General features: G+C 43.0%; 1 non-coding gene and 1 pseudogene across 1 annotated transcript; one reads left to right on the forward strand and one right to left on the reverse strand.

Annotated features, from left to right (window-relative positions):
* The window catches only part of LOC120040939, a 110,094-nt pseudogene that overhangs the window by 69,453 nt on the left and 16,923 nt on the right, over positions 1 to 23,718 (forward strand).
* On the reverse strand, positions 18,368 to 18,443 carry trnaa-ugc. The gene has a single exon. It is a non-coding gene; the product is annotated as a tRNA-Ala (tRNA).

A 23,718-nucleotide genomic window follows, 5' to 3' on the forward strand; every position in this document is an offset into this window, starting at 1 on the left:
TCTTTCAACAGGTTATGGTACATAATATCAAAGGCTGCAATGAAGTCTAACAGTACAGCTCCCAAAATCTTATTATTAATTTATTTCAACAAATCAGTCATTTGTGTCAGTGCAGTACAAATTGAGTGCCCTTCTCTATAAGCATGCTGAACGTCTGTTCATTTGTTTACAGAGAAATAGCAAGCTGTTTGACCAAAAACAATGCCAAGAGCTTGCAGCTAGCTGATATGTCTGCTGTTAGAACCAGTTAAGGCCACTTTACCACTCTTGGGTAGCTGAATTACTTTGGCTTCCCTCCAAGCCTGAGGACAAAGGCTTTCCTCTAGGCTCAAATTAAAGATATAACAGATAGGAGTGGCCATAGAGTCAGCTACCATCCTTAGTAGCTTTCTATCTAAGTTGTCAATGCCAGGAGATTAGTCATTATTGATCGAGAACAACAATTTTTCCACCATTCCCACACTAACTTTACAAAAGCTGAGGAGAAGAGTCGTAGCGCGTAGCGGTTTTTCAACGTAATGTCATTGAGACCCCGGTAGTCGATACATGGATGCAGGCAGGGAGGAAGAGAGACACATAAACACAGCAGTGAGAGAGTCCTCAATATACCCTTCCATCGTTTTGGTCTCCGGGCCCGACAGGGAATAAAGTCGCCCCTGAGGAGGTGTAGTGCCCGGGAGAAGGTAGATGGCACAGTCATAGGGCCGATGCGGAGGAACCGAGGTGGCACGGGCCTTGCTGAAAACCTCCCGGAGGTCCTGGTATTCCGCAGGAACGGCGGAGAGGTTCGTGGCTTCTCCCAAGCCCGCAGAAAGATGTCCCGGGGCAGGCAGTGCCGACTTCAGGCAATGTGCTTGGCAAAATGGGCTCCAACCCAGGATAGAACCAGTTGCCCAGTTGATCAGCGGATTGTTCCTCTGGAGCCAGGAGAACCCCAAAACCACGGGTTCATGAAGGGATTCAATGGGCAGGAACTGCATACACTCACTGTGATTGCCCGACACTCTCGGGTTAATGGGAAACGTAGTGTGGGTGACTCTGCCAATAGAGCTCCCATCTAACACTGACATCCATGTGAATGGAGAGAGGTTGTGTGGGGAATCCCAGCTCCGAGACCAGTATAGTCCATAAAGCTCTCGTCGGCCCATGAGTCAATGAGCACCCGGAGAGATTTGGGGTAGCATGGAGAGGGGTATGAGCAATGGAATATGGGAAACTCCCCATACGACTCACCAGCGTACTCATAGCTACTTGATGAGCCTGGGTTTTTAATGGGCAGATAGCTAAGAAATGTCCCGTAGCTCCACAAAATAGACAGCTCTGGGTGTTAAGTCCGCGCACGCGCTCACCCGGAGACAATCTAGCCCTGCCCAGTTGCATGGGATCCGAATGAGTTGAGTCGGAAGCCCTCAGTCTTTCCTGAGTGAACTCGGGTGACATCGGGTTCACTCGGATATGTAGACGTCGGGGCTCTCTGGGATTCCTTGGAGGTGAGGTGGGAATCGAGGGCGAGCGAGGGCAACAGGGCACAGATTCCCTCTCCTTCCTACGTTCTCGTAGCCGCCCATCGATCGGGGGAGTCAAGGTTCATTGGCAGCCCTCGGGCTGCGAGTTCATCTTTGATCAATTCCAATAATCTGTGAAGGAACATGTCGAACAATGCTTATGGGTTCCAGGCACTCTCAGCTGCCAACGTGCAAAAATCCACCTTGTAGTCTGCCACACTACGGGAGTCTTGACGTAGCTGGAGCAGCTTACGAGCAGCCTCTCTCCCGGACAACGGAGAATCGAACACCTTACTTCTGCCACAAACTCCTTCAGAATGAGGCAGACGGTGGACTGTTGCTCCCACACCGCTGTAGCCCAGGCGAGTGCCCTCCTGGACATCAGCGTTATGAGGTTATGAGAGGTCTGAGGGGAACGAAGAAGGCTGCAGCTCAAAGATGAGGGAGCACTGGGAGAGAAAGGCCCTGCAGGTTCCAGAATCTCCAGGGTAGCGCTCCGGAGGAAGTAAGTGGGGTTCTCAGGACACTGGGGTAGGCTGGGAAGAAGAATCGCTGGTGGCGGGGTTGCTGAGAGTCTGGGGGATTACTGGTGTGGCCTGCTGCCTAGCAAGGAATCCGCGGAATTACTCCAGCAATGTATCGGACGCCTGATCATGGCATTCTGTCAAGGTATGGAGTCCCTCCATAAGGCATTGCAGTAACTCCTCGTGTCTTCCAATGGTGGCTCCTTGCTGGGAGACAGCATTGTGGATCTGGTCTGGGTCTGCTGGGTCTGTCATGGCCAGTCGGGCAGGCAAAGGGCAGGTTAAGGGCAGACAGGGGTTTGTGATCAGGTCAGAGTCAGGCAGGTACAGGATGGCAGGCAGGCTCGGTGTCAGGGCAGGCAGAATAGTCAGAACTGAGAAAACAGAACTTGAGAAGCAGGAAGACGGGAAAGTACGCTGGTAAGACCTGACAAGACAAGAGGAACTGGCTACAGACAAACAGAACACATGTATAAATGCACCGGGGATAATGGGGAAGATGGGCAACACCTGGAGGGGGGTGGAGACAAGCACAAAGGCATGTGAAACAGATCAGGGTGTGACAAGGTTATTATTGTGGAGTAACTACAATGTTGTTGATCCATCCTCAGTCCATCCTCAATCTCGTATCACAGACGGTAAACTCTGTAACTGTTTTAAAGTCACCTTTGGCCTCATGGTAAAATCCTTGAACGGTTTCCTTCCTCTCTGGCAACTGAGTTAAGACATCTGTATTTTTGTATTGACTGAGTATGTTAATTCAACATCTAAAGTGTATTTAAAAACTTAACCGTGCTCAAAGGTATATTCAATGTTTGCTTTTTTTTACCAGTCTACAAATTTGTGCCCTTCATTGTGAATACTTATTGACTCAAGACATTTCAGCTTTTCATTTGAATTTATTTGTAAAAATGTCAAAAAACATAATTTCACTTTGACATTATGGGGTGTTGTGTGTAGGCCAGTGACAAAATCTAAATGTAATACATTTTAAATTCAGGCTGTAACACAACAAAATGTGGAAATAGTCAAGGGGTGTGAATACTTTCTGAAGGCACTGTATACATAGCCAATAGGGCCTAGGGACCATAAAGACAGATGGGATGTTCAATGGCAATACAGCTTATTAGATAGGAGATAGAGGACCGCAGTTAATTGGAGCAATTTTGTCCGGGACTGTGGCTTTGGGTATGCCAGAAGGCTAATGTGATCAGTGATGTCCAGTCTGCCAAGTGTCGTATAGCAGTGATTGGCTTGACTCTGGGTCAGACACCAATCTGAAAGTGAAATCTCAGCATCCTGACTTTGTACCCGAGCTATGTACTGAGTCTGACAGACTGGTCTCATGATTTAGTGGTCATATATTGACATTTTGAATGTCAGTATGTAATAAAAAAGGAATTTGACCAGATATCTACTCTTGAGTTTCCACCATAACCACAGGAAGGGTCAAGGTTAGGGTTAGGGGTCAAATTCTTATCAGGCTATGGTTGAAACCTATGACCAGAATTGAAGAATTCACCTTAATAATAAATAAATACATAATCTGGATAATAAAGCATATGCATCTATCATCGCATTTGCAGACAAACTGTAACGGCAGTCTACTTCGTCCTCCTCCTCAGACGAGGAGAGGCGAGAAGGATCAGAGGACCAATGTGCAGCGTGGTAATTTGACATAATGAATTTAATAGACAACAAAAACACTATACAAAATAACAAAAGAACATACCGTCACAGTCCTAGCTGGTGCAGAACACAAACACAGAGACAGGAAACAACCACCCACAATCCCCAACACAAAACAAGCCACCTATATATGATTCTCAATCAGGGACAACGATTGACAGCTGTCTCTGATTGAGAACCATATCAGGCTGAACATAGAAACAGACGAACTAGACACACAACATAGAATTCCCACCCAGCTCACGTCCTGACCAACACTAAACAAGCAAAACACATAAGAACTCTGGTCAGGACGTTACACAAACAGTAAAATACTATTCCTAATGTGATGACTAGGCCTATGTCTAGATTTGGTACCAGTAGCCTAGTCACTGCAGGTTATTGAACTCAATGACTATTTGCAAAATTACCTTCTGTACAGAGCGCACATTCGAGGCCCAGGGGTAAATTATTTTAGGCTGTCCGGGAAAATGTTGTCCTTTTACAAAAAAATTGACCTAATTTTACATACTGGAGAAATTAGCATAATATTTTTTTATACCACAAAAATACCAAAATGACAGGCTACTTCGATATTGACAAACTGAAAACAATACAAACGATCTCCTCTTGAATGCAACCAATAGCGTATGTGTACGAAAGGGAGACACATAGATTGTACAATATGATGTCAATCTAATCTAATTACATAATTCTTGCCATTTTTATTCAATATACCAGGGGGTGCTGCAGCATCTCCAGCACCCGTTCTTCCCGGGGCTATGAATTGCAGGCTTTGGTTTGAACCTACAACTAACTAATAACACATTGCCCATATTACAAGGGGAAGGATGAGAAGATAAAATATCCCATATAATGTCTGTGTAAACCAATAAGGATGATCATAAAAACCGGTGTCACCAGTCTTTGACCTCTGTGACCTCTAGGTATGAGGTAATTTCCTTTTCTGTGTTCGTCAACTACCTGATTTGATTGGAGACAGCATCTGGATATAGCAATTGGCCATTGCCCAAAAAAGGGCAGGGGAAATCTAACGTGAACCCATCTTTTTCAGACCCTCAGCATTTAAATTAAACTCAATGAGTGAAATCATTTTGATTTCACTCATTGTAAAAATGCACTGAATTCAAGGATTTTCTACACAAAGGGTATTTTCTAATTCAACTCTACAAACAAGACAGAGCTTTTGTGTTTCAATAATGTCTCATTAAAGATCACATGATCAGGCTGAATCCTTATAGCAATAGTTTACCATTGTGAACATACCGCCACCATGTTCACAATGGTAAACTATTGCTATAAGGATTCAGCCTGATCATGTGATCTTTAATGAGACATTATTGAAACACAAAAGCTCTGTCTTGTTTGTACAGTTGAATTACAAAATACCCTTCATGTTCACAGAGCTGCTCAAAGTGTCTTCACATACAGAGTCTTGAAGATATTACGGGCCAGTTACAAAAGGTTGTACAAGACTAATAACAAGTGATCATACTGTGCCGAAGAGTTGGGCTAAGATAGACATCTGATAGGACTTACTGCATTGGGTTTCATGAGTGCTCAACGGGGGCACCGCTCCATGTGTCAAGGAAAGTATGACTTGAGAAAGAAAGATTGATACAGTAGATTTTGACAGCAAGTTACAAAGAGAGGAGATTGAGAATGAGAGAGCAAGTAAGAGGAATAAGATAGAGATAGAGGGTGGCTGGGGGAGGGACAAAGACAGAGAGAAATAGGAGGGGTTTTAATACTGCCTCTCAACAAAAAACATTTAACATGTAATGAGGTACCAGTGAGGAGAGGCGGTCACACACCCACACCCACAACCCAATCCACACTCAGACTCGCTCAGTCATTCAGTCAGTGAAGACAGATATGGCTAAGCAGAACTGAACTTCTTGTCGGTCAACATCTGGACATTGATCTTTCCCTCATTTGGTGTCACTTCTTTCCTTCTCTTTTCTCCTCATCGTTATGCACTTCAAGTGGGAAATAATTGAATCACCACCAGAGAAAGGAACTCTGCTCCAATGACTCTAAAAGTGGACTCTACTCTTTTCTACTTGCCTAGGTCAGCCAGATGAACACACACAAACCAGTCCACAAAGCCAAGGTAGGTCCCCCACTCTGGAACCTTGGCATTTTGGGCATCTTATTGTGATGTCAACTTGTATCATTCCAAGCTTTCTTTGTTGAGGGCAAAAATGATGGGCTAGAAATTGTAAGATGAATGCTGAATGCTAGATATTTTGTTATCAACATTTGTTATCGACATTAATGCCATGTATTTATTTGTTTTAAATTACGTATTCATCATGGCTGTGGATTTTGTTTCGAGTATAAGGTCTAAGTTTGCAATTCACACAGAGATTGATGCTTTGACTTGATTGAAGGCAAGTTTATTTTATTAAGCCACATACTTTGTGTGAATTTGACAAGACAGTTAATGAGTTGTAATTAACTGCATTTACTGTAGTAGTCTAGGCAATGCACAGAGAGTGGTTACTGTTACTGTGAAGAAGATCGATGGTTCCAGTCTGTATTGTGAAACACCCAGTGTAGCCAATGGAGCTTAGGGAGTGAGAAGAAATATTGGAAGCATTTTTTTGTTGCTTATGAAATGAGCTTGGGATGCATCACAGGTTTATGAAACAACTTCTGTGGCCCAGCTAAAACACACAGTACCACACTGAAAAGTTAACATCTAGGATGACATAAGAACACTGTCTTTTTTTAAATGTCTCTTCTTGAACTTATTTGCTAAGCTCAGCAGAGATCTCTCTCTCCTGTGGTTCTTGTTGGTTCTTTGAGCTTCTAGTTTGTGTAACCATTGTAATGCCAGAAAGGCAATCCTGTAGGTGTATTCATAGCCGCAGGAAGTAGTTTGGGGGTGGGGAGGGTGGAGGGGTTGGGGGGGTAGCCATATGATTAGCTGTTTAGGAGTCTTATGGCTTGGGGTAAAAGCTGTTGAGAAGCCTTTTGGATCTAGACTTGGCGCTCTGGTACCGCTTGCCATGCGGTAGCAGAGAGAACAGTCTATGACTGAGGTGGCTGGAGTCTTTGATAATTTTTAGGGCCTTCCTCTGACACCGCCTGGTGTAGAGGTCCTGGATGGCAGGCAGTTTTTTGCCCCAGTGATGTATTGGGCCGTACGCACTACCCTCTGTAGTGCCTTGCGGTCGGAAGCCGAGCAGTTGCCATTCAAGTCAGGATGCTCTCGATGTTGCAGCTGTAGAACCTTTTGAGGATTTGAGGACCCATGATAAATCTTTTTAGTTTCCTGAAGTGGAATAGGTTTTGTCGTGCCCTCTTCACGACTGTCTTGGTGTGTTTGGACCATTATAGTTTGTTGGTGATGTGGACACCAAGGAACTTGAAGCTCTCAACCTGGCCAGGTCACTGACGTCCTCCCTATAGGCTCTCTCGTCGTTGTCAGTGATCAGGCACTGTTCACACACTGTTGTGTCGGCTGCAAACTTAATGAAGGTGTTGGAGTCGTGCCTGGCCATGCAGTCGTGGGTGAACAGGGAGTACAGGAAGGGACTGAGCACCCCTGAGGGATTCCAGTGTCGAGGATCAGCTTGGCAGATGTGTTGTTACCTACCCTCACCACCTGGGGGCGGCCCGACAGGAAGTCCAGGATCCAGTTGCAGAGGGAGCAATCGATAAAATGCAATTGTGTTTGTTGTCCGTAGCTTATGCCTGCCTATACCATAACCCCACCACCACAATGGGGCACTCTGTTCACGACATCAGCAAACCACTTGCTCCCCCAATGCCACAGACGTGGTCTGCGGTTGTGAGGCCGCTTGGACGTACTGCCAATTCTCTGGCAACAGCTTTGGTGGACATTCCTGCAGTCAGCATGCCAATTGCACACTCTCTCAAAACTTGAGACATCTGTGGCATTGTATTGTGTGACAAAATGGAACATTTTAGAGTCGCCTTTTATTGGCAAAATGCACCTGTGTAATGATCATGCTGTTTAATTATCTTCTTGATATGCCACATCTGTCAGGTCGATGTATTATCTTGGCAAATCAGAAATGCTCACTAACAGGGATGTAAACAAATTTGTGGACACAATTTGAGAGATAAGCTTTTTATGTGTATAGAACAAATAAAGTGAATGGAAATATATATGGGATATTTTATTTCAGCTCTTGAAACATGGGACAAACACTTTACATGTTGCGTTTATATTTTTGTTCAGTGTAGATATGGAGACTGTTTAGTGACAACAATGAGGGGTTAAATACACTATATATACAAAAGTATGTGGACATCCCTTAAAATGAGTTGATTTGGCTATTTCAGCCACACCCGTTGCTGACAGATGTATAAAATCGAGCACACAGCCATGCGATCTCCATAGACAAACATTAGCAGTAGATTGGCCTTATTGAAAAGCTCAGTAACTTTCAACGTGGCACCATCATAGATGCCACCTTTCCAAAAAGTCAGTTCGTCAAATTTCTGCTGTTATTGTGAAGTGGAAAATATATAGAAGTTGCAAGTTCCACCCCAGTGATAGAAAGTTGTTTTTGAGATTTTAATGCCTTAACTTAACCTTAAACACTTCAAAATTTGACTTTTGCAAAAACATCGAAATGTTACATTTGAGAAAATGAACGTCTAATTTTGACGTGAGACTATGAGAGCTAGTTGGTATGTAGGGCCTGCTGATACTAAAGGTGTCCTATTTCAGATACCAGACACGAATATGATCATTCCAATGGCATGTCTACATCTATGGGATCAATGATTCGCATGAAAAGTTCAACAATTTGCCACAATCTGGTGTCTGTTACTATGACTGAAGATGTGAATTATGTCTGAATCCTTAAAAGTAAAGCATTTTTTGCTAACGTTTTCACAGAGAAGATGATTGATAAGCATTATGATAGACTGAATAATCTCCTTCTTTTCCTTCTTTCCCTTCCTGTGCTATTGGGTGGAATTCCCTGGCGCTGTGGTATGGAACCTGGCTCAAACTGCTCAGACACAGGGTATTCTGCAACATGCAACAGCGGTAACCCCAATAGAAGGGTGTCATGTACACAGTTGAGGCAGTCACATTTTCGAATGCAACATTTTTCAACTATTCTGTTAGAATCTGGGTACGATAGCAAATTGAAGAAATTATGAATGATTGTATCGTCCTTTTTTGTAAAACGGATTAAAATAAGCTTGGATGATACATAGGTGCTGTCCTATGATTCAAAATATTCTGTGTTCAAAATAGGATCCACTCCCTCAAACAGTGCTTTTGTCGCAAATGTCAGAAAATGCACCCAAACTTTAAAAGGGAAATCAGCAGTTGCTACATACATTGTTCTACTCATAAATTAATGATATATACCTATTGATTCCTGAAGAATATACAGTGTCTTCAGAAATTAGTCACACCCCTTGACTTGTTCTTCATTTTGTTGTGTTACAGCCTGAATTTGAAATGGATTACATTTAGATTGTGTCACTGCCCTTCAAACAATATCCTATAATTTCAGTGGAATTCTGTTTTTAGAAATGTTTACGAATTAGTAAAACGTGTAATGTCTTGAGTCAGTAAGTATTCAACCTTTTTTTATGGCAAGCTTAAATACGGACTCACTCTGTGTGCAATAATAGTGTTTAACGTAATTTTTAAATGACTACATCACCTCTGTACCCCACATATACAATTATCTGTAAGGTCCCTCAGTCGAGCAGTGAATTTCAATAACAGATTCAACCACAAAGACCAGGGAGATTTTCCATTGCCTCGCAAAGAAGGGCACCAATTGGTAGACATTGAATATCGCTTTGAGCATGGTGGAGTTATTAATTACACTTTGGTTGTTGTATCAATACACCCAATCAAATCAGTGTATTTGTCACGTGCGCCGAATACAACAGGTGTAGACCTTACAGTGAAATGTTTACCTCAGGCTCTAACCAATAGTGCGAAAAAAAGGTGTGTGTGTGTGTGTGTAGGTAAGTAAAGAAATAAAACAGTAAAAAGACATTTGAAAATAACAGTAGCAAGGCTATATACAGACACCGGTTAGTCAGGCTTATTGAGGTAGTATGTACATGTAGGTATGGTTAAAGTGACTATGCATATATGATGAACAGAGAGTAGCAGTAGCGTAAAAAGAGGGGTTGGCGGGTGGTGGGACACAATGCAGATAGCCCGGTTAGCCAATGTGCGGGAGCACTGGTTGGTCAGGCTAATTGAGGTAGTATGTACATGAATGTATAGTTAAAGGGACTATGCATATATGATAAACAGAGAGTAGCAGGAGCGTAAAAGAGGGGTTGGTTGGGGGGGGGGGGGGGGGGGGCACAATACAAATAGTCCAGGTAGCCATTTGATTACCTGTTCAGGAGTCTTATGGCTTGGGGGTAAAAACTGTTGAGAAGTCTTTTTGTCCTAGACTTGGCACTCCAGTACCGATTGCCATGAGGTAGTAGAGAGAATAGTCCAGGACTGGGGTGGCTGGGGTCTTTGACAATTTTTAGGGCCTTCCTCTGACACCACCTGGTGTAGAGGTCCTGGATGGTAGGCAGCTTTGCCCCAGTGATGTACTGGGCCGTACGCACTACCCTCTGTAGTGCCTTGCGGTCGGAGGCCGAGCAATTGCCGTACCAGGTAGTGATGCAACCAGTCAAGATGCTCTAGATGTTGCAGCTGTAGAACCTTTTGAGGATCTCAGAACCCATGCCATATCTTTTTAGTTTCCTGAGGGGGAATAGGGGGGGGAATAGGCGTCCTTCCTAACTCAGTTGCCGGAGAGGAAGGAAACCGTTCAGGGATTTCACCATGAGGCAAATGTTGACTTTAAAACAGTTACAGAGTTTCAAATCAAATGAAATTGTTTTTGTCACATACATATTTAGCAGATGTTATTGTGGGTGTAGCGAAATGCTTGTGTTCCTAGCCCCAACAGTGCAGTAATATCTAACAATTCACAACAATACACACAAATCTAAAAGTAAAATAATGGAATAAAAAAATATATAAATATTAGGATGTGCAATGTCTAGGATGTGTATATGTCTATGTATATAGGGAAGCAGCCTCTACAGTGCAGGATTGAGTGACCGGGTGGTAGCTGGCTAGTGATGGCTATTTTACAGTCTGATGGCCTTGAGATAGAAGCTGTTTTTCAGTCTCTCGTTCCCAGCTTTGATGCACCTGTACTGACCATTTCAGATCGTCAGTGATGTTTACACCAAGGAACGTGAAGCTTTCCACCTTTCCACCCACTGCGGTCCCGTCAGTGTGGATAGGGGTGTGTTCCCTCTGCCTTTTCCTGAAGTCCACGTTCAGCTACTTCGTTTTGTTGACGTTGAGGGAGAGGTTATTTTCCTGGCACCACTCCACCAGGGCCCTCACCTCCTCCCTGTAGGCTCTCATCATTGTTGGTAAGCCTACTATGGTTGTGTCGACTGCAAACTTGATGATTGAGTTTCTGGACTTCCCATCCCGGATCTGGGATCATTCTCATTAGAAACGCTGACTAGCATAGCCTAGCCTAGCGCCACAGGGATATAATATAATTTCATGAAATCACAAGTCCAATACAGCAAATGAAAGATAAACATCTTGTGAATCCAGCCAACATGTCCGATTTTTAAAATGTTTTACAGCAAAAACACAACATATGTTAGCTCACCACAATAGCCCAAAACACAACGCCATTTTTTCACCGCAAAGATAGCTTTCACAAAACCCACAAATAGAGATAAAATTAATCACTAACCTTTGAACAACTTCATCAGATGACAGTCTTATGACATCATGTTATACAATACATTTATGTTTTGTTCGAAAATGTGCATATTTATAGCTACAAATCGTGGTTTTACATTGGCGCCATGGTCAGAAATGGCTCCATAATATACGGAGAAATTTTAGAGAGCCACGTAATCTAACAGAAAAACTCACCATAAACTTTGATGAAAAATACATGTTGTACATATAATTAAAGATACACTGGTTCTTAATGCAACCGCTGTGTTAGATTTAAAAAAATAACTTTAGTAAAAAGCACAGCATGCAATAATCTGAGACAGCGCTCAGGCATTCTCCGCCATGTTGGAGTCAACAAAAATACAAACATCATAAATATTCCCTTACCTTTGATGAACTTTCATCAGAATGCAGTGCCAGGAATCCTAGTTCCACAATAAATCGTTGTTTTTGTTTTAGAATGTCCATTTCTTCTGTCGAATTAGCAACTTTGGCTAGCATGTGTAGCTCACGTGTCCATGAAGATTTGACGCATTGAACGAAAACTTCTAAATGTGATAATAAAAGTCGAATAAACTGGTCAAACTCAGTTGAGAATCAAAATTCAGGATGTTTTTCTCATATATATCCAATAACGTCCCAGACGGAGCATTTCTTCGTGTCTATCTAACGATTTGCAGACAAAGATATGACATACCCAAGTGCGTAGCCAAATACTGCCAATATGGCTGACCTGACACTCCAAAGGCTCTCATTCGGTCCCACATAAGGCTAGACACTTCATTCCACATTCTACTGCCTGTTGACATCTAGTGGAAGGCGTATGAAGTGCATACAGATCCATAAATACAAGGCAATTGAATAGGCGATGCCTTTCACAGAGACCCATTTCAGAATTTTCACTTCCTGTTTGGAAGTTTGCCTGCCAAATGAGTTCTGTTTTACTCAAAGATATAATTCAAACAGTATTAAAAACTTCAGAGTGTGTTCTATCCAATAGTAATAATAATATGCATATCATATGATCTAGGACAGAGTACGAGGCCGTTTAATTTGGGCACCATTTTATCCAAAAGTGAAAAGGGCGCCCCCTATTTCCAAGAGGTTTTAAATCAGTTTGAAAATCTGTAGCAAGACTTGAAAATGGTCAACAACCAACTTGACAGAGCTTGAAGAATGTTTTTAAGTATAATGTGCAAATATTGTACAATCCAGGTGTACAAAGCTCTTAGACTGAACCAGAAAGACTCAGCTGTTTTCAATGCCAAAGGTGATTCTAACATGTATTGACTCAGGGGTTTGAATACTTATGTAAATGAGATATTTCTGTATTTCATTTTCAATACGTTTCCATTTTGACAATATGGGGTATTTTGTGTAGATAGGTGATAGGTTTTGAATTCAGGCTGTTACACAACATGTGGAATAGGTCAAGAGGTATGCATACTTTCTGAAGGCACTGTAACTTATAAATGCCACATGAGCTTAGTTTAGCTGTTGTACCCCATCAGAACCCAAAATAGAATCTTGTTTGTAAACAAAATACATGTAAACAAACACTGTATAGCCTCAAAACATGTACTTAAAACTATAGAGTTGATATCATGCGTGGTCATTCCTTGGATCCATATCTCTGTCTATGAATTTGAGAGGGATTCAATTTAAAAGTTAAACATTTCTTCCACATTAACTTCTACTTGGTCACAATCCCGGATCCGGGAGCACCCTCATCAGTAAAAAAGCTGACTAGCATAGCCTAGCATAGCGCCACAAGTAAATACTAGCATCTAAATATCATTAAATCACAAGTCCAAGACACCAGATGAAAGATACACATCTTGTGAATCCAGCCATCATTTCTGATTTTTAAAATGTTTTACAGGGAAGACACAATATGTATTTCTATTAGCTAACCACGATAGCAAAAGACACAACTTTTTTTTCCCACTATTTTTTTCCTGCATAGGTAGCTATCACAAATTCGACCAAATAAAGATATAAATAGTCACTAACCAAGAAACAACTTCATCAGATGACAGTCTGATAACATATTTATTGTATAGCATATGTTTTGTTAGAAAAATGTGCATATTTCAGGTATAAATCATAGTTTTACATTGCAGCCACCATCACAACTCTCACCAAAGCAACTAGAATAACTACAGAGACCAACGTGAATTACCTAAATACTCATCATAAAACATTTATGAAAAATACATAGCGTACAGCAAGTAAAAGACAAAGATCTTGTGAATCCAGCCAATATTTCAGATTTTTTAAGTGTTTTACAGCGAAAACACAATATAACATTATATTAGCTTACTATAATAGCCAACCACACAACAGCATTGATTCAAGCCAACAATAGCGATAACGAATAAACCAGCAAAATATATTAATTTTTTCACTAACCTTCTCAAACTTCTTCAGATGACAGTCCTATAACATCATATTACACAATACATATAGAGTTTGTTCGAAAATGTGCATATTTAGCGGCACAAATCGTGGTTATACAATGAGAATAGTAGCCAAGCTGCCAACAAAATGTCGGGAGAAATCTTGGGAGAGGCACCTAATCTAATCAATAACTAATCATAAACTTGACTAAAAAATACAGGTTGGACAGCAAATGAAAGATACATTAGTTCTTAATGCAACCGCTGTGTTAGATTTTTAAAATTAACGTTACTACGACATACAGCGTGCGTTAAAGCGAGACCGCACCGAAATTAATGGCGGAATAGTAGTTTGACATTTTTCAACAGAACAACGAATTAACATCATAAATAGTTCTTACTTTTTGATGAGCTTCCATCAGAATCTTGGGCAAGTTGTCCTTTGTCCAGAAGAATCGTTGCTCGGTTGTAGATTGTCGCCTTCAACTTTGGAATTAGCAGTAAACATTAGCCATGTGGCGAAGACGTGCCCAACTCACTATAACGCAGCACAAAGAAATATCCGAAAATCGCAATATACTGATATAAACTGATATAACTCGGTTTAAAATAACTACATTATGATGTCTTTAACACCTATATCGAATAAAATCAGAGCCGGATATATCTAAGGCCTATAACGAGAGCTTTCCAGAACGCCATCCTGAGGTCTGTCTTGCATCATGGCGAATGTTGAAAAGTGTACCCCACGTACCCAGACCCTTTATATGGCCTCAGATCTGCCTAGCAACTCCATTCCAATTCTCACTACTTGCTGACATCTAGGGGAAGGCGTATGCAGTGCATGTCGACCAATAGAATACATGCAAATTAATAAACTGACCCTAGAACAGACTGCCTGATTTCAGATTTCTCACTTCCTGACAGGAAGTTTGCTCCAACTTGAGTTCTGTTTTACTCACAGATATAATTCAAACGGTTTTAGAAACTAGAGAGTGTTTTCTATCCAATAGTAATAATAATATGCATATTGTACGAGCAAGAATTGAGTACGCGGCAGTTTAATTTGGGAACGAAATTTTTACAAAGTGAAAACAGCACCCCCTATTTAACGGACGCTACTAATAGAATTATCTTTTATAATTGTTTGATAGGAGGCTGTTCTCAGAAAGGCAAGTCTTGGAATTCCTCTCTACAGGAAACAGCTTCAAGATTATTTTATTATTCCATTAATCATGTTAGATTTCATTATTGCATTAGATTTTTTCATGAAAATGCATAACTCATTCATTTTAAAGCTGTCATTGTAACATACTTTTTTAAAACTAAAGTCCTGTTTCATACAGTGGGTCACAAACAGTCTTCATATTAAACAAATAACTACTGTGCTCATATTGTTGGGATATTGGAAGCAGGGTGTTTACATGAGTTGAGTTAATTGAAATAAAAATACTTGAGTGCTGTTGGAGTGTTTCATTAGAACACCCATCAACAACTGTTGTTTTTGGCCTCCACGGTGCTAGCCAATGTGTACATTAACATTTTATTCACATGATTTTTTTCTGTTCTGTTTCAAAGATGGGATGAATGTGACCAGTGGCTGATGTCTGAGTATGTCTTGAAATGAAGTGTTCTCTGGTGTATGGTTAGGGCCATGACGGAATCTATGGAGGCAACATCTTCTGATGAACACATGTTAATTCAATATTTTTTTAATTTTATTATTATGGCCTTAATCCATATAACATTTTATACTGTTGCGAAACATATCAATCTTCATCAATTACATATGCCGCTTTTGCTGTGAAAGAAAGGAAAATAAATAAGCCCACAGGTTCCATCTGGTCATGATTTTGGAGAGAATAACCATAAAATACAAATGCCATATAGTAATTCGATCCTCCTGTTGTTGCAGGAAACGCAAACTTGTATAGCCACAGGAAGTGTGTGTGTGGTGGGGGCGGGGAAGCTGGGGTATGTTGTAGTAAAGGCCCAGTGCACTACTTTTTAAAGATTCGTTTTTATTTTGTTAAATGTACTTCTTATGATTTTTAAAGTGGTGCTGTATATACTTAATATGTCATTTAGTTATCACGTGTGGATTAAAGGCACTATTGTGCCTAACATTTTACAACTCATTATTGAACATTATTGAGCCCGATTCATGTCTTTGCTCTTCTTCATGGGAACATATGGTTCAGTGTGAACAACTAAACTTTGACTTGTAGATCCCTGAGCAGTAGTTGTAGTGGAAATATAAGTTATTGTTGTAGTACTATGTAGTAGTAGTAGTAGTAGTAGTGGTAGTAGTTATGTAATAATACTGTTCTGTTCATTTCAGGCTAGGCATTTGTGCTTCGTCGTCCTCCTCTGCTTCCCTTTGGCGTGGGCTGGCGTCCCTGGTCCATGTCGACACTCTGTGACAAAGGGTCACCTCCTCAACCTCAATCGCCTGGTGAGGACACCTCATACCACACTAAATCATGCAGTGATATCAATAGATTCCATAAACTAAAAATCAACTTGAGATATAGTTGCTTTCAATCACTCAAACTGTCATATAACTCATGCCTGAACATATTGATGTTAATGAAAGGTTTCCTCCCAATTTAGTTAATGTATTATCTAAATGTAGGATTTTTCCTTCTGTGACCCACACACATAACTAATGAGAACAAAATGTGGCAGACGTGAATTCTGTATGGCTGCCTGACTACTGAATTCCACACTTCTGTTTTACATTTCACTGTTTGTATCTTTGTTTACCTCGCAGATTGACAATCAGTTGGAGAATGGCTGTTCAATAACCTATGTATTTACTGAGCTCCAGAGTTTGGTGAGTATTTCCTTCCTACTACACTGTAATTACATCTTTCACAACAAAATGAGTTTGATGCGTGCACATAAAGGATATTATACCATAGATATACACAACATCACAACCAGTCACTGTCAAGATAGTCTTGTTCTTTCAAGATGTGCCAGGCTGGCATACTGATTCAAACTAATGCTCTCACTTCTAACATTACAGGTCCAAGTTCATCACATCTTTTGCTCCATCCAGCCTTTACGCAAAAATTGAATTATATTTAGAAGAAAAGTATAATGCCATGAACGAGCTAGGTTGTTCATCCCCTGGAAGGGAATGTTTTGAAAATACCTCTGAACTGTGCCAAGTCACAGTAGATAGATAAAGAGAGAGAGCTGTGTGGCAGTACGGAGTCAAGTCCCCCCCCAGTTTAACTTGACACCGATCAGGAAATGGTTTACAGGTTAACTGTTTACTGCAGTGGGCTAAATCAGGGTCATACAGAGTGTTTCTTGGTAGTCTTAAACAAATGTACTTTGAAACAAAAGTTTACACCTCACACACATGGTTCTGGGCTTAAAAAAAGAAGACCCCTGTACCATGTCAGATATAGAGTTGAAATGTATTTTGAGTTTGCATCCCAATATTATACTTTATATACATGAAAGAAGACTGAAATATAACAAAACTGACATAGAAACACCGGCGTTTACATTTTTGTAAGGTTGATTATTTATGACATTGTGAAAAATATTGATAACATTCCACCCATGCGGCCACTAGGTCATTTGACTGCAGGAAAGGGCTATCAAGGTCTCTGAAATGTTGAAGGTCTGTTTAAAGGTTGTGCCAATAACTACCACAAGGACCTGTTGTTATATTGCTAACTTTTCCTGCACCTCCAATTAAGTCTAGTTATACAGGAAGCAAAGTCACTATGGCTAAGTGTAAATGACTGTTGAGTCATGAGTGACTTTCCAGGTCTGCTTTGGAAAGGAGGTTCAAACCTCAATGGAAATTGGTGTTAATAAATGCAGTGACGATAGGTTTCTTTCTCCTTTGAACCACAGAGTGAAGTCTGTTATGTGAAAGCAGCCTTTCCACAAATCCTGGAGCTTCTGAACACAAACTTCAATTATGTCATGAAGTCGGACAACGGACGCTATGTCAAATCCCTGAAGAAGGTCATATACAACCTTTACTCCCACAACTGCATACCTGAAATCAACGAGGAGATTGAGGTGCGTGCTACTTACTTATGAGCATTGCTACTCTAGTCTGGGAATAGGCTTAGCTAAATCTCTTCCAAAGGTCTGTTGGATTGTGCCAGACTTCAACTTTTATTGATGGCAGCATAATTATTTCTCAGAAGTAAACAAAGTGAAATAGTGCTTGGGTGGTTGGTGCATGAAGTGCAGCCTTATTAAATTGGACTATTTGAAAAGGCATAGTAGTATGCAGTGATGTTAATAATGTTTATCTTAAATTCTAATAGGACATGGTAACTCTAAACACATTTCTTTATTACAATATGGCTCCTTAGATATATATTATGTTCTCTAAACATTTTAAGCTGTTCAGTGATCATGGTGGTTAGATAGATCAAATAGATAAAGTACATTTACATTTACATTTAAGTCATTTAGCAGACGCTCTTATCCAGAGCGACTTACAAGTACATACATTCATAAATTTTTTTGTACTGGCCCCCCGTGGGAATCGAACCCACAACCCTGGCGTTGCAAGCGCCATGCTCTACCAACTGAGCCACACGGGGCCCTGTAGGGATAAAATGCAATCAATCAATCAATCCAGCTTCCTCAGACCTCAAATCAATTCAATTTACAGAGTACAGAGGAACAGTCACCAATATTCAATTTAGCATTGAATTCATTCTTCAATGAGATTGTGACCCCTGATATGGCAGGGTTAATAGAATAGTTTTAACAGCATGGGAAAAAAATGTGATCTCTATTAAGTTGGCTTGGGGAGATAGCAGGGCCCAGGAGACAGCATAAGCATGCACACTTCAGAATGCCAGTAAGTCTGGGCAAATCATCTTGTGTCTATATTAGATTAGTGTTAGATTAAGGTCAGACATGAGACTGGTCCCCCGGTATGTCTCTGGGTACCCTGTGATGATGGTATCAGACAATGGTCCCTCTTCAAGTGACCCCTGTCTCTTAAAGGAATGCTTGTCCAACATCTACACTGTGAAGTTTGGGCTGGCTAAATATGTCTGTTTTGTGAATGGCTGTAGTCTTATCCAGTATAAAATATTAAATTAACTCCTATACAAAACAAATTACTCGACCCAATCAGGGTGATTGATTATAATTTGTCAGTTGATTTTCTTTCAACAAATTTGTTTTAGAGTGCTTCACAAAACCCTTTTAAACTATGAAATACTGAAGACTTAAGCCAAGGTGGCCAATAGCCAATGAAGTGGCGTTGGAAATAGACACTTTCATTTTGTTTCTAATAATTATTTAGAATAGCCTGCTCCTCTTGCAACTCCCTTCACAAGATCTGAGTTTTCATAGTTAGAGTTGATGAAACATTCATTAGGTATGAGGCATTAACTGAGTGCCATTAAAAACAACTTGAAAGTATTTCAGGATGTTTTGAATTGTTTGTAGAGAATGTGACCCATCCCATCACCACTCTCCCTCTATCTTGTCTCTGTCACAGGACAACCCAGTGAAGTTTGTGAGGGTGCACAGCACCTCGCCCAGAGAGGCTCTGAGGAAAGCCCGCGGGGTCATTGAGATGTACATGACCCTGATGACCAAGAGCAACGGGCCTGTCGACTGGAACTGTGAGGAAGAGTACGCTGAGGATTACCCAGAATCCGCCACTGTCCTCCCCACCCCAACCAAAGGTAGAGTGAGATGAATTATACTATCCATTAATATCTATTCTAAGAGTCAGTTGAAGTCATTGTGAATTGTTTACTGTCTCCCATAACTACCACATATTTTATTGATTGTTATTGCTGTTTGTCCCCCGTAGTGGAACATTTCATGTGCATAGGCTGAAAGGATCAACTTTCATTTGGAAGTGCTGGCTTAAAAGTTATGAGGAGAATATAACATTATGGCCCATATAAAAACCAGTCAAGGCCTAAAGTATCAACAGAAAATCTGGGAAACACGCATCTAAACAATGCTTCCTTTTCAAAAGCCAGCAAAGCTCCCAGCAATGATTTACAGATTGTGTGTACGTGTTTACTTTGCTGTTTAGGAACCAAACATTTTTTCCACACATGATTACTCCAAGCTGTTTTCAGACTATTCTCCTAGACCTATTTATCATAACCATGTTAGAGACAGTTCAAGGTGTCCCCACAAAAAATGCACCCCCCTCCCCAACAAAAAATATTTTCACATGACCTTCCCCTTGTACTGTAAATAAAATTGCACACCCTCCCCCCTCATAGAATTAACTCTAAATAATGTTTACCACCACAAATAACAATAACTAAAGCGACCATGTGTTTATAAACGTGGATATTGACTTTGCCACTTTTGTGGCACAGTCGATTCCAAGCAGAGCTACAGGCCAGAAAGTTGAGGGTTCACCGATCACCACAGACGAGCTCACGCTCCCTGTTTGTTTCTTTAGGCATACATTAATCAGAACCGGCTGCAGACAATGACGAGTTGGGGGGAAATTCGATTTTCACAATTTCGATGCCATATTTATTAACGTATAAAATATATGCAACAAATTTTAGACCAACATGTTCAAATGTGCAAATGCACCACACAACCAATAAACAAAGAATACTGACTTTGAGCACTTCGATTTCATGGTTTGCGTTTTCAACATCACAATAAATAGACCATGTCAATCTCGACAAACAGAAAATACATCCTTACCTACCTTGAATGTCTACCCAGTATTAAAGGCTTGGCTTGACAATCTCCAAATGTGTCACAATCGTCTTCGTGAGAGAGAGTGGACCAAGGCGCAGCGTGTGCAAAATACATCTCTTTATTTAGAAGAGGGAAAAACACGCAACGAACACTATTACAAAACGAAACAAACCAACAAACGATCGTGAAGCTAAAGACGTAAGTGCAATAACAAGCTACAAACGTACAACATAGACAACTACCCACAAAAGCCTACTGCCTATGGCTGCCTTAAATATGGCTCCCAATCAGAGACAATGAATGACAGCTGTCTCTGATTGAGAACCAATCTAGGCAGCCATAGACATAACTAGAAAACTACACTCTACTCTGCCCCATACACATACAACACCCCTAGACACTACAAAACACATACATTCCCCATGTCACACCCTGACCTAACTAAAAAACATAAAGAAAACAAAGAATACTAAGGCCAGGGCGTGACAGTACCCCCCCCCCAAAGGTGCGGACTCCGACCGCACAACCTGAAATAGAAAGGGGAGGGTCCGGGGTGGGCCCCATCATGGCGGCGGCTCGGGTGCGGAACGTGGCCCCCACTCCACCATTGTCAATACCCGCTTTGGTAGCCTCCTCCAAATGGCCACCCACCAAATTAACCCCACCGGACTAAGGGGCAGCACCGGACTAAGGGGCAGCACCGGACTAAGGGGCAGCTCCGGAATGAGGGGCAGCTCCGGACTGAGGGGCAGCACCGGACTGGCTGGCGGATCCTGGCTGGCTGGCTCTGGCGGATCCTGGCTGGCTGGCGGATCCTGGCTGGCTGGCGGATCCTGGCTGGCTGGCGGATCCTGGCTGGCTGGCGGATCCTGGCTGGCTGGCTCTGGCGGATCCTGGCTGGCTGGCTCTGGCGGATCCTGGCTGGATGACGGCTCATTGCTGGATGACGGCTCATGGCTGGATGACGGCTCTGGCTGGTCATGGCTGGATGACGGCTCTGGCTGGTCTTGGCTGGCTGACGGCTCTGGCTGGTCATGGCTGGCTGACGGCTCTGGCTGGTCATGGCTCGCTGACGGCTCTGGCTGGTCATGGCTCGCTGACGGCTCTGGCTGGTCATGGCTCGCTGACGGCTCTGGCTGGTCATGGCTCGCTGACGGCTCTGGCTGATCCTGTCTGGCGGAAGGCTCTGGCTGATCCTGTCTGGCGGAAGGCTCTGGCTGATCCTGTCTGGCGGAAGGCTCTGGCTGATCCTGTCTGGCGGAAGGCTCTGGCTGATCCTGTCTGGCGGAAGGCTCTAGCGGCTCCTGTCTGGCGGAAGGCTCTGAAGGCTCCTGTCTGGCGGAAGGCTCTAGCGGCTCATGGCAGACGGGCGGCTTTGCAGGCTCATGGCAGACGGGCGGCTTTGAAGGCTCAGTACAGACGGGCAGTTCATGCGGCGCTTGGCAGACGGACAGTTCAGACGGCGTTGGGCAGACGGGCAGTTCAGGCGCCGTTGGGCAGACGGGCAGTTCAGGCGCCGTTGGGCAGACGGGCAGTTCAGGCGCCGTTGGGCAGACGGGCAGTTCAGGCGCCGTTGGGCAGACGGCAGACTCTGGCCGGCTGAGACGCACTGTAGGCCTGATGCGTGGTGCCGGAACTGGAGGTACCGGGCTAAAGACACGCACCTTCAGGCTAGTGCGGGGAACAACAACAGGGCACACTGGACTCTCAAGGCGTACTATAGGCCTGGTGCGTGGTACCGGCACTGGTGGTACCGGGCTGAGGGCACGCACATCAGGGCGAGTACGGGGAGAAGGAACAGTGCGTACAGGGCTCTGGAGACGCACAGGAGGCTTGATGCGTGGTGCCGGAACTGGAGGTACTGGGCTGGAGACACGCACCACAGGGCTAGTGCGTGGAGGAGGAACAGGGCTCTGGAGACACACTGGAAGCCTGGTGCGTGGTGTAGGCACTGGTGGTACTGGGCTGGAGCGGGGAGGTGGCGCCGGAAATACCGGACCGTGCAGGCGTACTGGCTCCCTTGAGCACTGAGCCTGCCCAACCTTACCTGGTTGTATGCTCCCCGTCGCCCGACCAGTGCGGGGAGGTGGAATAACCCGCACCGGGCTATGTAGGCGAACCGGGGACACCATGCGTAAGGCTGGTGCCATGTAAGCCGGCCCGAGGAGACGCACTGGTGGCCAGATGCGTTGGGCCGGCTTCATGACATCCGGCTCAACGCTCAATCTAGCCCGGCCGATACGTGGAGCTGGAATGTACCGAACCGGGCTATGCACGCGTACAGGAGACACCATGCGCTCTACTGCGTCACACGGTGTCTGCCCGTACTCTCGCTCTCCACGGTAAGTACAGGGAGTAGGCTTCCAGGTCTCCTACCTGACTTCGCCACTCTCCCTTTAAGCCCCCCCCAAGAAATTTTTGGGGTTTACTCACAGGCTTCCTTGCTAGTCACGTACCCTCATAACTCCGGTTCCTCTCTCCGGTTGCCTCTGCTCTCCTAATCGCCTCCAGCTGTTCCCATGGGAGGCGATCTCTTCCAGCCAGGATCTCCTCCCATGTGTAGCAACCCTTGCCGTCCAAAACATCCTCCCATGTCCACGAGTCCTGGTTTCTTTTCCGTTGTTGCTGGTTCCTCTCACACTGCTTGATCCATGGTTGGTGGGTAGTTCTGTCACGATCGTCTTCGTGAGAGAGAGTGGACCAAGGCGCAGCGTGTGCAAAATACATCTCTTTATTTAGAAGAGGGAAAAACACGCAACGAACACTATTACAAAACGAAACAAACCAACAAACGATCGTGAAGCTAAAGACGTAAGTGCAATAACAAGCTACAAACGTACAACATAGACAACTACCCACAAAAGCCTACTGCCTATGGCTGCCTTAAATATGGCTCCCAATCAGAGACAATGAATGACAGCTGTCTCTGATTGAGAACCAATCTAGGCAGCCATAGACATAAGTAGACAAATACACTCTACTCTGCCCCATACACATACAACACCCTTAGACACTACAAAACACATACATTCCCCATGTCACACCCTGACCTAACTAAAAAACATAAAGAAAACAAAGAATACTAAGGCCAGGGCGTGACAAAATGTCATTAAACTTTTTGGTGTTCCGGTACAGATGTCTCTTTCCTTTCAACAAATGGCTGCTGCGAAGTTTGT

This window comes from Salvelinus namaycush, unplaced genomic scaffold (genome assembly GCF_016432855.1).
Source record: "Salvelinus namaycush isolate Seneca unplaced genomic scaffold, SaNama_1.0 Scaffold394, whole genome shotgun sequence".
In the NCBI taxonomy this organism is placed as follows: Eukaryota; Metazoa; Chordata; class Actinopteri; order Salmoniformes; family Salmonidae; genus Salvelinus; species Salvelinus namaycush.